The sequence below is a fragment of the Lonchura striata genome, chromosome 9 (genome assembly GCF_050655825.1).
Source record: "Lonchura striata isolate lonStrDom1 chromosome 9, ASM5065582v1, whole genome shotgun sequence".
Taxonomy (NCBI): Eukaryota; Metazoa; Chordata; class Aves; order Passeriformes; family Estrildidae; genus Lonchura; species Lonchura striata.
In genome coordinates, this window is record NC_140711.1 from 4,182,185 (window position 1) to 4,191,938 (window position 9,754).

Sequence of the window (9,754 nt, forward strand, 5' to 3'; positions counted from 1 at the left end):
GCCATTCCTGGAAAGCACAGGGCTCTGGGCTCCCTGCTGTCCCAGGACAGCCCAGAGGCCAGGCTGTTCCTGTGGCAGCCCTGTGGAAGCGGGTCAGGGTTTTCCCCGGGCCTGCTTCAAGGGGCTGCCAGCAGCAGTGTGCTTCCCTGTGCAGCTCTTTAGAAGATTCCAGGAAATCTGTCCCATGAAATCTGGAGATCCAGATGTTTTAGGTTTGCATTGTGGCCTCTGTTATATTTTGTGTCTCCACTTTGCAGGCCTGACTGGCTACTCACTTGCCAAGAGGTTTTCCGCGGCAAGTCCCTTGATGCTCCTTCCCTCCAAGATTCCCATCCCGAAGAGCTCTCCTTCGACCAAGCCAAGCCAGGTTTGCCACGGAGAGCAGAAGGGGAAAAACATCAGTAGCTGTGATCAGGAGAGTAGAAAACAACAGGGACTGATTTCTGATGGGAAAGGACATAAGGTAAGGAGACCAAGCTAAGTCCTGTGTAGTAAATTTTCAGTTTCTGTGCTGTTGGCAGGGCTCTGAGACCTTTTCCGTGACAGAAACTGACCCTTTTGCTGAGGTTTGGACAGCTCCTGATTTGGCTCTTTAGCTGGGCCAGAAATGATGGGCTGCTAAGGATGGGTGTGAGTCTGTCCTCGCTGCCTCCACCTCCCTTCCTGGCCACGGCATGGGGGCCTGGAAGAACTTGGGCAGGCTGAGACCTTGCAGAGAGCTGCAGGACAGGGAGCTCTGCTGAACTTCCTAAATGCCAGTGAGCCTGAGATAATGGAAGTGTGGGAGCTGGAGAGCAGAGAGCATCCTGAGAGCTCAGCAGCATCTGGGCTCAAAGGCTGTGGAGGAACTGCAGGAGGGAAGGGCAGCAGCAGAAGCAAAGAGGGGCTTGAGAAAAGCAGGGTTTGACATCCTGCAGAATGGCTTTGTGGGGACTGGGCTGGAGATCAGCCCTGCCTGTTAGGTACCTTTAGGAGCACGGAGAGAACAGTGATCTAAACCCCTTCCTGTGCCATCCAAAAATGCCAGAGGAGCCAGTGGCACCCAGAACTTCTGGATGCCACACGTGGATGCCACCTGGGAATGTAGCCACACTTGCAGACTCAGTGAGCGTGAGGAGAGAGGCGTCAAATGTGTGACATGGTCTCTCCCTCACCAGTTCCCTTTGCATTCCCCATCCTGGGGCAAGTTGCCCCATCAGTCTGACTTGTCTTTTCCTGCAGGTGCCACCTAATAGCATGGCTAAATGTCTTGAGGCATGAATGGGGGAAAGCTGGATGCTTGATCTGAACACTGTGCTCTACTCTTTCCAGGCTTCCTTGCTGTATTCCCGTGGGGGAGAAATGAAGAAGGGGTCACTGAGACCACCTTTGATCCCCCCAATACGGAAGGCAGGAAGTCTCCCTGTTGGCAGTGCTGCAGGGTCAGTGCAAAGCTCTGTCCAGCTGGATTTCCAGGAGTCCCAGGAGATGAGGTAAGCCAAGGTGTCTGCTGCTACAGGGTGCTGTTCACATCTCTCTTCTCATTTTATGAAATGATTTTCTGAAGTGTCCCATGTATTTAGGCAAACCTCTGTGTATTCAGCATTTTGCCCACCTATGAAGGGCCAGCACAATGTCAAACCCAACACCAATTGCCCCAGAGCAGAGGTGGTGGTGGGGAAGAGGAGGCAGGGCTTCAAAGCACCGCAGGACAGTCCCTCTGCTGGGCTTGGCTATTATTTCACCCAGAGCTTGGCCAGTTCTGTGTTACTCCAGCAAGGGAAAGCTTAAGGACAATTAATCAGATTTTCATCTTGTTGTGCATCTTTATTTATTGCCTTTCCTCCTTCATCAGTGACCATGCTAAGAAGGTTTGCCTCCTTTCATGGCACACTCATTCCCTTCCTTCTCTTTCTACCTCCTCATTTGTTCCTTTGTCCTCCATTTCCTCCAGGCCAAGACCCAGCAGTGGTAGCCAAGACAAGAGCTCTGATCATGCAGGTAGGTACAGGGCATGTCTGTCCTAAAATGATCATTGGAACCTTGATTCAGAGGTGGCATTTGGAAAACTTGGTTCAAACCAATTGTTTTGAAAATTCCTTAAAATTCATTTAAATTCCCTGACGGGTGTGTCCTCTGGTGGTGCAGTGAAAATTCCTCCAGTGTGAAGTGTTGAATGGCAGGAGATGGAATGGTACCTTGGGGCCCTGGAAATGCAGTGCAGGAAAACGAAACATGAAAAGGAAACATTCCTCTCCATGCTGTGCATGGCTTTCATCTCTCTGCATCCTTTCTAGAGTCAAAATTAGTAGAGCAAAGGAAGGCATTTAGCATGAAATGACAAATGTTCACACTCCTTCCTCCTGCCCTTGAAGCAGAAAGTCTTTCCCTGGGGCAGTTTCTGAGCTGAACCCTTTGAGGAGTGAAGGAGGTTCATGGACATTGCCTGGTTTTGCACTGGCAGAAATCGGGAAACCTCCCAGGACAGAAAGTCCTTTGGAAATCTCTTCCCCAGCTCGCTCTGCCTGTGTCAGAGTGTCAGGCTGAGGCTGGGGGAGGAGATGCCTTCTGCCTTGTCCTCCCTCCCTGCCTTGCCTGATCCCTGATATGTGGAATTGTGCCAGACAAAATGCAGTCTCAGGTACATCTGGGTCAGCCAATGCTTTCAAGTTGAATACTTCCAGGGCACTCTTCTTGTTCCTTTACCCTCTCTGGGTGTGTAATGATACGAGAGGTGAGACCTGAAGAAATAATTCTGCTGGTGCAGAAGAAGGGATCAGATCCCCTGGTCTCAGGGTTAATTCTACCAAATCCTGGTATGGCCCCTTTGTAATGACTCCTCAGTTGCTGATATGCAGCTGGAATGCCTAATGCAGCTAGGGAGAAGTATTGCTCACTAAGTAAGGTACCTTCTCTTCGGGAATAATTCTGGACTGGAAATGACTTGTGTCATTAATCCTTACCTGTCTCACTTTTATTACTGACCCAAGCACTCTACTGGGTGAAGGAATCCAGGCTTAAGACAGGAATTCCTCTCGTGCTGCTTGGCTGCCATATGATTTTATCCTCTTTATAGCCATGTAATTAATTAGTTCTTTTAGTTCTAAAAATTCTGTTGGAGAGTATTTCAGAATGACCTGCTCTCTGCAATTTCCTTTAAGGAAATTTGGAAATGTCAGTATTAGCCAAGATCTGAAATGTTTTGAGGCAGGTCACGTTCATGTTGGGTTTGGCTGTCTCTGTTTATGAGAACACAGAGAATAAACCCCAGTAACAAGTTAGTAGTGCAAAAGTGGAACTTTTAGATGACGACTTTGTTCCCTACAAATACAGGCTCACAGAATACTGGGCACATCTAATGTAGAAAGCAAAGCTTCTATTACATCTAACATATGGTGCCATTGTTTGTGTCCCAGCACTTCCTTTATTGTAAAGAGTAATATAAAAAATCCCAAAACTGCAAAACCCGACCTAGAATGGAGTGATATACAGATACAAAGGCCTTGAAAACTACTTTTGGAAACAATTACTTCCTTGACAGTGTCAGATGCTAGAGATCATGGTGAAGTTCCAACTGTTTGGAAGGAAAGGGGGAGGCATGGGGCAACACACGAAGTAGTAAAACCCTTCTCTCTTGGCTTGCCAGCTCCATATTGTTCTGAGAAATTTAGCTGCTGCTGCTAGTTTCATGAAAAATAAAAAAACAACCAAGCTTTTCAGTAGCTAAAATACACTTTGAATTCCTCACCCATTAGAAGGGCTGACTGTAAAGGTGTGAGTTCAATGAACTCAGTTCTTCTCTTGTACCTGGTCTACAAGTTCTTCTGAGTCTATACCAAAAAGCCAGAGGACAAAGGAAAAAAGCTCTCAGTGTAAGACAGGCACTGGGATGCCTCTGTTCCCAAGGAAGCTCTGTGGAAGCAGACAGGAGAGGAGCAGGAGGGTGCATGTGCAGCTGAGCCATTCCTGGAAAGCACAGGGCTCTGGGCTCCCTGCTGTCCCAGGACAGCCCAGAGGCCAGGCTGTTCCTGTGGCAGCCCTGTGGAAGCAGGTCAGGGTTTTCCCCGGGCCTGCTTCAAGGGGCTGCCAGCAGCAGCATGCTTCCCTGTGCAGCTCTTTAGAAGATTCCAGGAAATCTGTCCCATGAAACTGGAGCTCCAGATACTTTAGGCTTGCATTGCAGCCTGTGTTATATTTTGTGTCTCCACTTTTCAGGCCTGACTGGACACCCTATTGGCAAGAGGTTTTCCCTGGCAAGTCCCGCTCCACTCCTTGCCTCCAAGCCTTTGCCACCCATTCCCGAGAGCTCTTCTTCCATCAAGCCAAGCAAGATGTATAATGAAGAGAAGGAGAAAAGATTGACAAGCACTGGCTACACAGATATCAGAAGAAAGAGCCAGGAGCTGAGCTCAGACGGAATAAGGTGTAAGGTAAGGAGGCCAAGATAAGTCTTGTATGGTAGATTTCCTGTTAAAGTGCTGTAGGCAGAGCTTGGAGACCTTTTCCTGTGGTGTGAGCCCAGGGAAGCAGCTGAGTCAAGGAAGATCTCAGCTGGACACTGCACTTCAGGCTGCCTTTGCAGTGGGTGTAAAGTGGAGGCTTTGTGTTCTCACCATGCATCAGTAACAGGAGAGGTCTAGGAATGGCTTCTGGGCTGTGTCGTGGTTCCTCCTCTGTGTTATGGTGGAGAAAACACCAACTAGCAGTCAGAGCCGCTGAAGTTGTCCACTCTGGAAGAGAAATCCTTCTCCATTTAGTATCCTACATGTATTTGTGGACTCTCTCTAAGTCTCAGATGTCAAACGTGTGGATGCCTGCTTGGAATGCGGCCACTCTTGCAGAGGAGTGAATGTGAGGAGAGAGGTGTCAAATGTGTGACGTGGTCTCTCCCTCACCAGTTGCATTGCATTTCCCATCCTGGGCCAAGCTGCTCCATGAGTTTGACTGTTGTTTCCTTCCATGTGCCAGTTGAAAACATATCTAAATGTCTTGGAGCATGAATCAGGTCAAGGCTGGATGCTTGATCTGAACACTGTGCTCTAATCTTTCCAGGCAACCTTGGTGAATTCCACTGAAGGGGGTTTGAAGAAGAGGTCACTGGGACCACCTTTGATCCCCCCAATACCCAAGACAGGAAGTCTCCCTGTTGGCAGTGCTGCAGGGTCTCTGCGAAACTCTGTCCAGATGGATTTCCAGGAGTCCCAGGAGATGAGGTAAGCCAAGGTGTCTGCTGCTCCAGGGTGCTGTTCACATCTCCCTTTTCATTTTAGGAAATGATTTTCCAAAGTGTCCCATGTATTTAGGCAGACCCCTCTCTATTCAGCATTTTGCCCACCTATGAAGGGCCAGCACAATGTCAAACCCAACACCAATGGCCCCAGAGCAGAGGTGGTGGTGGGGAAGAGGAGGCAGGGCTTCAAAGCACCGCAGGACAGTCCCTCTACTGGGCTTGGCTACAGATTCCCTCTGTAATGTTTGTGCTGCCTTTTGGAAGTGTTTTGCATGGGTCTAGATCCTGCAGGCCTTTGAATGTTGTGATCTGTGAGTGTTACATTCTCCTCCCATGAGAATAGGCTTGGGCAAGTATTGGCTACTGGAGAGGTGTCTGCAAATTCAGGTACTGCTTCTGTAAACTTCAGGTGTCATTTCTCTGTTTCTCGGCCTCCACTGTGAAATGAAATCCTAGATAAGTTTTAGGGTTTAGATTTAAAATCTGTTTTATGTTTAATATTCTGTTCTGGGCTTAATGTCAAAGACGGAAAGGTGCTAAAGAAGAGTTATAGGACTTCACCTGATGGAAAGATATTGGCTTGGATATGTTTGAGAATATGTAGCTGTCCAGCTTATCTGAGTAATAATAATAAATAGGGAATCACAGAATTATCATTCCAATTGAAAATCTTTGGTAGGGCTTTTAAAGTGCAATCTGAGTGTCCTTGCATAGCAGCTGAGTTAAAAAGAGCTTTTTTGTTCTGGAAAGAGCCAGGAGGTGTAATATCATTCTCGGAAGACAGCAGTGCTCTCACCACGTGTAGCACAAGGCTGTCACTGGGATAGCACAAGCAGGCAAAGTCAAGCTCTGGAAGCAGTACAAAAGTCGCTGCCCTGCATACAGACTCCTGTGTCAGCTCAGCAGCTGTGGCTGCTTCAGAGAGGCTGTAGGAGCCACGTGGGTCCAAAAGGAGAGAGAGCAGAATTGGGCAGTTCTGATGCAAGCTGAAGAATGAGTGTTGTGTTTCAGCCAGAGCTTGACCAGCTCTGAGTGACAAGAGCAACTGAAAGCTTAAGGACAATTAATCAGCTTTGCATCTTGTTGTGCATCTTTATGTGTTAGATTTCCTCCTTCAGTGACCATGCTGAGAAAGGGTGCCTCCTTTCATGGCACCCTCATTCCCTCCCTTCTCTTTCTACCTCCTCATTTGTTCCTTTGTCCTCCATTTCCTCCAGGCCAAGACCCAGCAGCCGTAGCCAAGACAAGAGCTCTGACCATGCAGGTAGGTACAGGGCATGTCTGTCCTAAAATGACCACTAGAATCTGGACTATGAGGTGACATTTGGAAAGCTTGGTTCAAACCCATTCATTTGAACTTTCCTTAAAATTCCTTTCAATTCCTTGATGGGCTCAGTGGACTCTCTCAAAGCCCAGTCTTTAGGAGGGTTCTCTGGTGGTGCAGTGAAAATTCTGCCAGTGTGAAGTGTTGAGTGGCAGGAGATGGAATGGTAACTTGGGGCCCTGGAAATGCAGTGCAGGAAAAGGAAACATGAAAAGGAAACGTTCCTCTCCATGCTGTTTAGAAGATTCCAGGAAATGTGTGCCATGAAATCTGGAGTTTCAAATGGTTTAGGTTTGCATTGTGGCCTCTGTATATTTTGTGTCTCCACTTTGCAGGCCTGACTGGCTACTCACTTGCCAAGAGGTTTTCCGCGGCAAGTCCCTTGATGCTCCTTCCCTCCAAGCTTCCCATCCCGAAGAGCTCTCCTTCGACCAAGCCAAGCCAGGTTTGCAGTGGAGAGCAGGAGAAGGGGAAAAACATCAGTAGCTCTGATCAGGAGAGTAGAAAACAACAGGGACTGACTTCAGATGGGAAAGGACATAAGGTAAGGAGACCAAGCTAAGTCCTGTGTAGTAAATTTTCAGTTTCTGTGCTGTTGGCAGGGCTCTGAGACCTTTTCCCAGACAGGAACTGACCCTTTTGCTGAGGTTTGGACAGCTCCTGATTTGGCTCTTTAGCTGGGCCAGAAATGATGGGATGCTAAGGATGGGTGTGAGTCTGCCCTCGCTGCCTCCACCTCCCTTCCTGGCCACGGCATGGGGGCCTGGAAGAACTTGGGCAGGCTGAGACCTTGCAGAGAGCTGCAGGACAGGGAGCTCTGCTGAACTTTCTAAATGCCAGTGAGCCTGAGATAATGGAAGTGTGGGAGCTGGAGAGCAGCGAGCATCCTGAGAGCTCAGCAGCATCTGGGCTCAAAGGCTGTGGAGGAACTGCAGGAGGGAAGGGCAGCAGCAGAAGCAAAGAGGGGCTTGAGAAAAGCAGGGTTTGACATCCTGCAGAATGGCTTTGTGGGGACTGGGCTGCAGATCAGCCCTGCCTGTTAGGTACCTTTAGGAGCAGGGAGAGAACAGTGATCTAAACCCCTTCCTGTGCCATCCAAAAATGCCAGAGGAGCCAGTGGCACCCAGAACTTCTGGATGCCACACGTGGATGCCACCTGGGAATGTAGCCACACTTGCAGACTCAGTGAGCGTGAGGAGAGAGGTGTCAAATGTGTGACGTGGTCTCTCCCTCACCAGTTCCCTTTGCATTCCCCATCCTGGGGCAAGTTGCCCCATCAGTCTGACTTGTCTTTTCCTGCAGGTGCCACCTAATAGCATGGCTAAATGTCTTGAGGCATGAATGGGGGAAAGCTGGATGCTTGATCTGAACACTGTGCTCTATTCTTTCCAGGCTTCCTTGCTGTATTCCCATGGGGGAGAAATGAAGAAGGGGTCACTGAGACCACCTTTGATCCCCCCAATACCCAAGACAGGAAGTCTCCCTATTGGCAGTGCTGCAGGGTCAGTGCAAAGCTCTGTCCAGCTTGATTTCCAAGAGTCCCAGGAGATGAGGTAAGCCAAGGTGTCTGCTGCTACAGGGTGTTGTTCCCTTCACTCTTCTGATTTTATGCAGTGATTTTCTGAAGTGTCCCATGTATTTAGGCAAACCTCTGTGTATTCAGCATTTTGCCCACCTATGAAGGGCCGGCACGATGTCAAAGCCAACACCAATTGCCCAAGAGCAGGGGTGGTGGTGGGGAAGAGGAGGCAGGGCTTCAAAGCACCGCAGGACAGTCCCTCTGCTGGGCTTGGCTATTATTTCACCCAGAGCTTGGCCAATTCTGTATTACTCCAGCAAGGGAAAGCTTAAGGACAATTAATCAGCTTTGCATGTTTTTGCGCATCGTTATGTTTTGCCTTTCCTCCTTAATCATTAACCATGCTAGGAAGGTTTGCCTCCTTTCATGGCACACTCATTCCCTCCCTTCTCTTTCTACCTCCTCATTTGTTCCTTTGTCCTCCATTTTCTCCAGGCCAAGACCCAGCAGTGGTAGCCAAGACAAGAGCTCTGACCATGCAGGTAGGTACAGGGCATGTCTGTCCTAAAATGACCATTGGAACCTTGACTCAGAGGTGACATTTGGAAAACTTGCTTCAAACCCATTCGTTTGAACTTTCCTTAAAATTTCTTTCAATTCCTTGATGGGCTCAGTGGACTCTCCCAAAGCCCAGTCACTGGGAGTGTTCTCTGGTGGTGCAATGGAAATTCTTCCAGTGTGAAGTGTTGAATGGCAGGAGCTGGAATGGTACCTTGGAACCCTGGATATGCAGTGCAGGAAAACGAAACATGCCTCTCCATGCTGCACATGGCTTTTATCTCCCTGCATCCTTTCTAGAGTCAAAATTAGTAGAGCAAAGGAAGGCATTTAGCATCAAATGACAAATGTTCCCACTCCTTCCTCCTGCCCTTGAAGCAGAATACCTTTCCCTGGGGCAGTTTCTGAGCTGAACCCTTTGAGGGGTAAAGGAGGTTCATGGACATTGCCTGGTTTTGCACTGGCAGAAATCGGGAAACCTCCCAGGACAGAAAGTCCTTTGGAAATCTCTTCCCCAGCTCTCTCTGCCTGTGTCAGAGTGTCAGGCTGAGGCTGGGGGAGGAGATGCCTTCTGCCTTGTCCTCCCTCCCTGCCTTGCCTGATCCCTGATACGTGGAATTGTGCCAGACAAAATGCAGTCTCAGGTACATCTGGGTCAGCCAATGCTTTCAAGTTGAAAGCTTCCATGACACACTTGTTGTTCCTTTACCCTCTCTGGGTGTGCAAAGATAGGGGAGGTGAGACTTGAAGAAATAATTCTGCTGGTGCAGAAAAAGGGATCCGATACCGTGGTCCCTTTGCTCAGGGTTAGTTGTGCCAAATCCTGGTTTCTGTCAAATTCTTTGGAATGACTCCTCAATTGCTGATTTGAAGCTGGAATGCCTTGGAGCAGCAGCTATTGAGAAGTATTACCAACTAAATAAGGTGACATTTTTTTTGTGGATTAATTCTGGACTTGAAATTTGCTATCTCATTATTCCTTACCTGCCCATGTTTTATTAATGACCTTACCATTTGAGAGAGGGAAGGAAATCCCATTTTATGGCGGGTATTCTTCTCTTCCTGCTAGGATGACACATGATTTTATCCTCTGTGAAACCATGTAAAGAATTAGTTCTTTTAGCTCTAAAAACTCCGTTGGAGA

The 9,754-nt window shown here is 48.4% G+C and overlaps 1 long non-coding RNA gene across 1 annotated transcript; it reads left to right on the forward strand.

Annotated features, from left to right (window-relative positions):
* Positions 1–4,188: 4,188 nt before the first annotated feature.
* Positions 4,189–9,163, forward strand: LOC144246784 (uncharacterized). Its single transcript, XR_013340487.2, has 3 exons — positions 4,189–5,192; positions 6,427–6,473; positions 6,869–9,163. It is a non-coding gene; the product is annotated as an uncharacterized LOC144246784 (long non-coding RNA).
* The last annotated feature ends 591 nt before the right edge of the window (positions 9,164–9,754 follow it).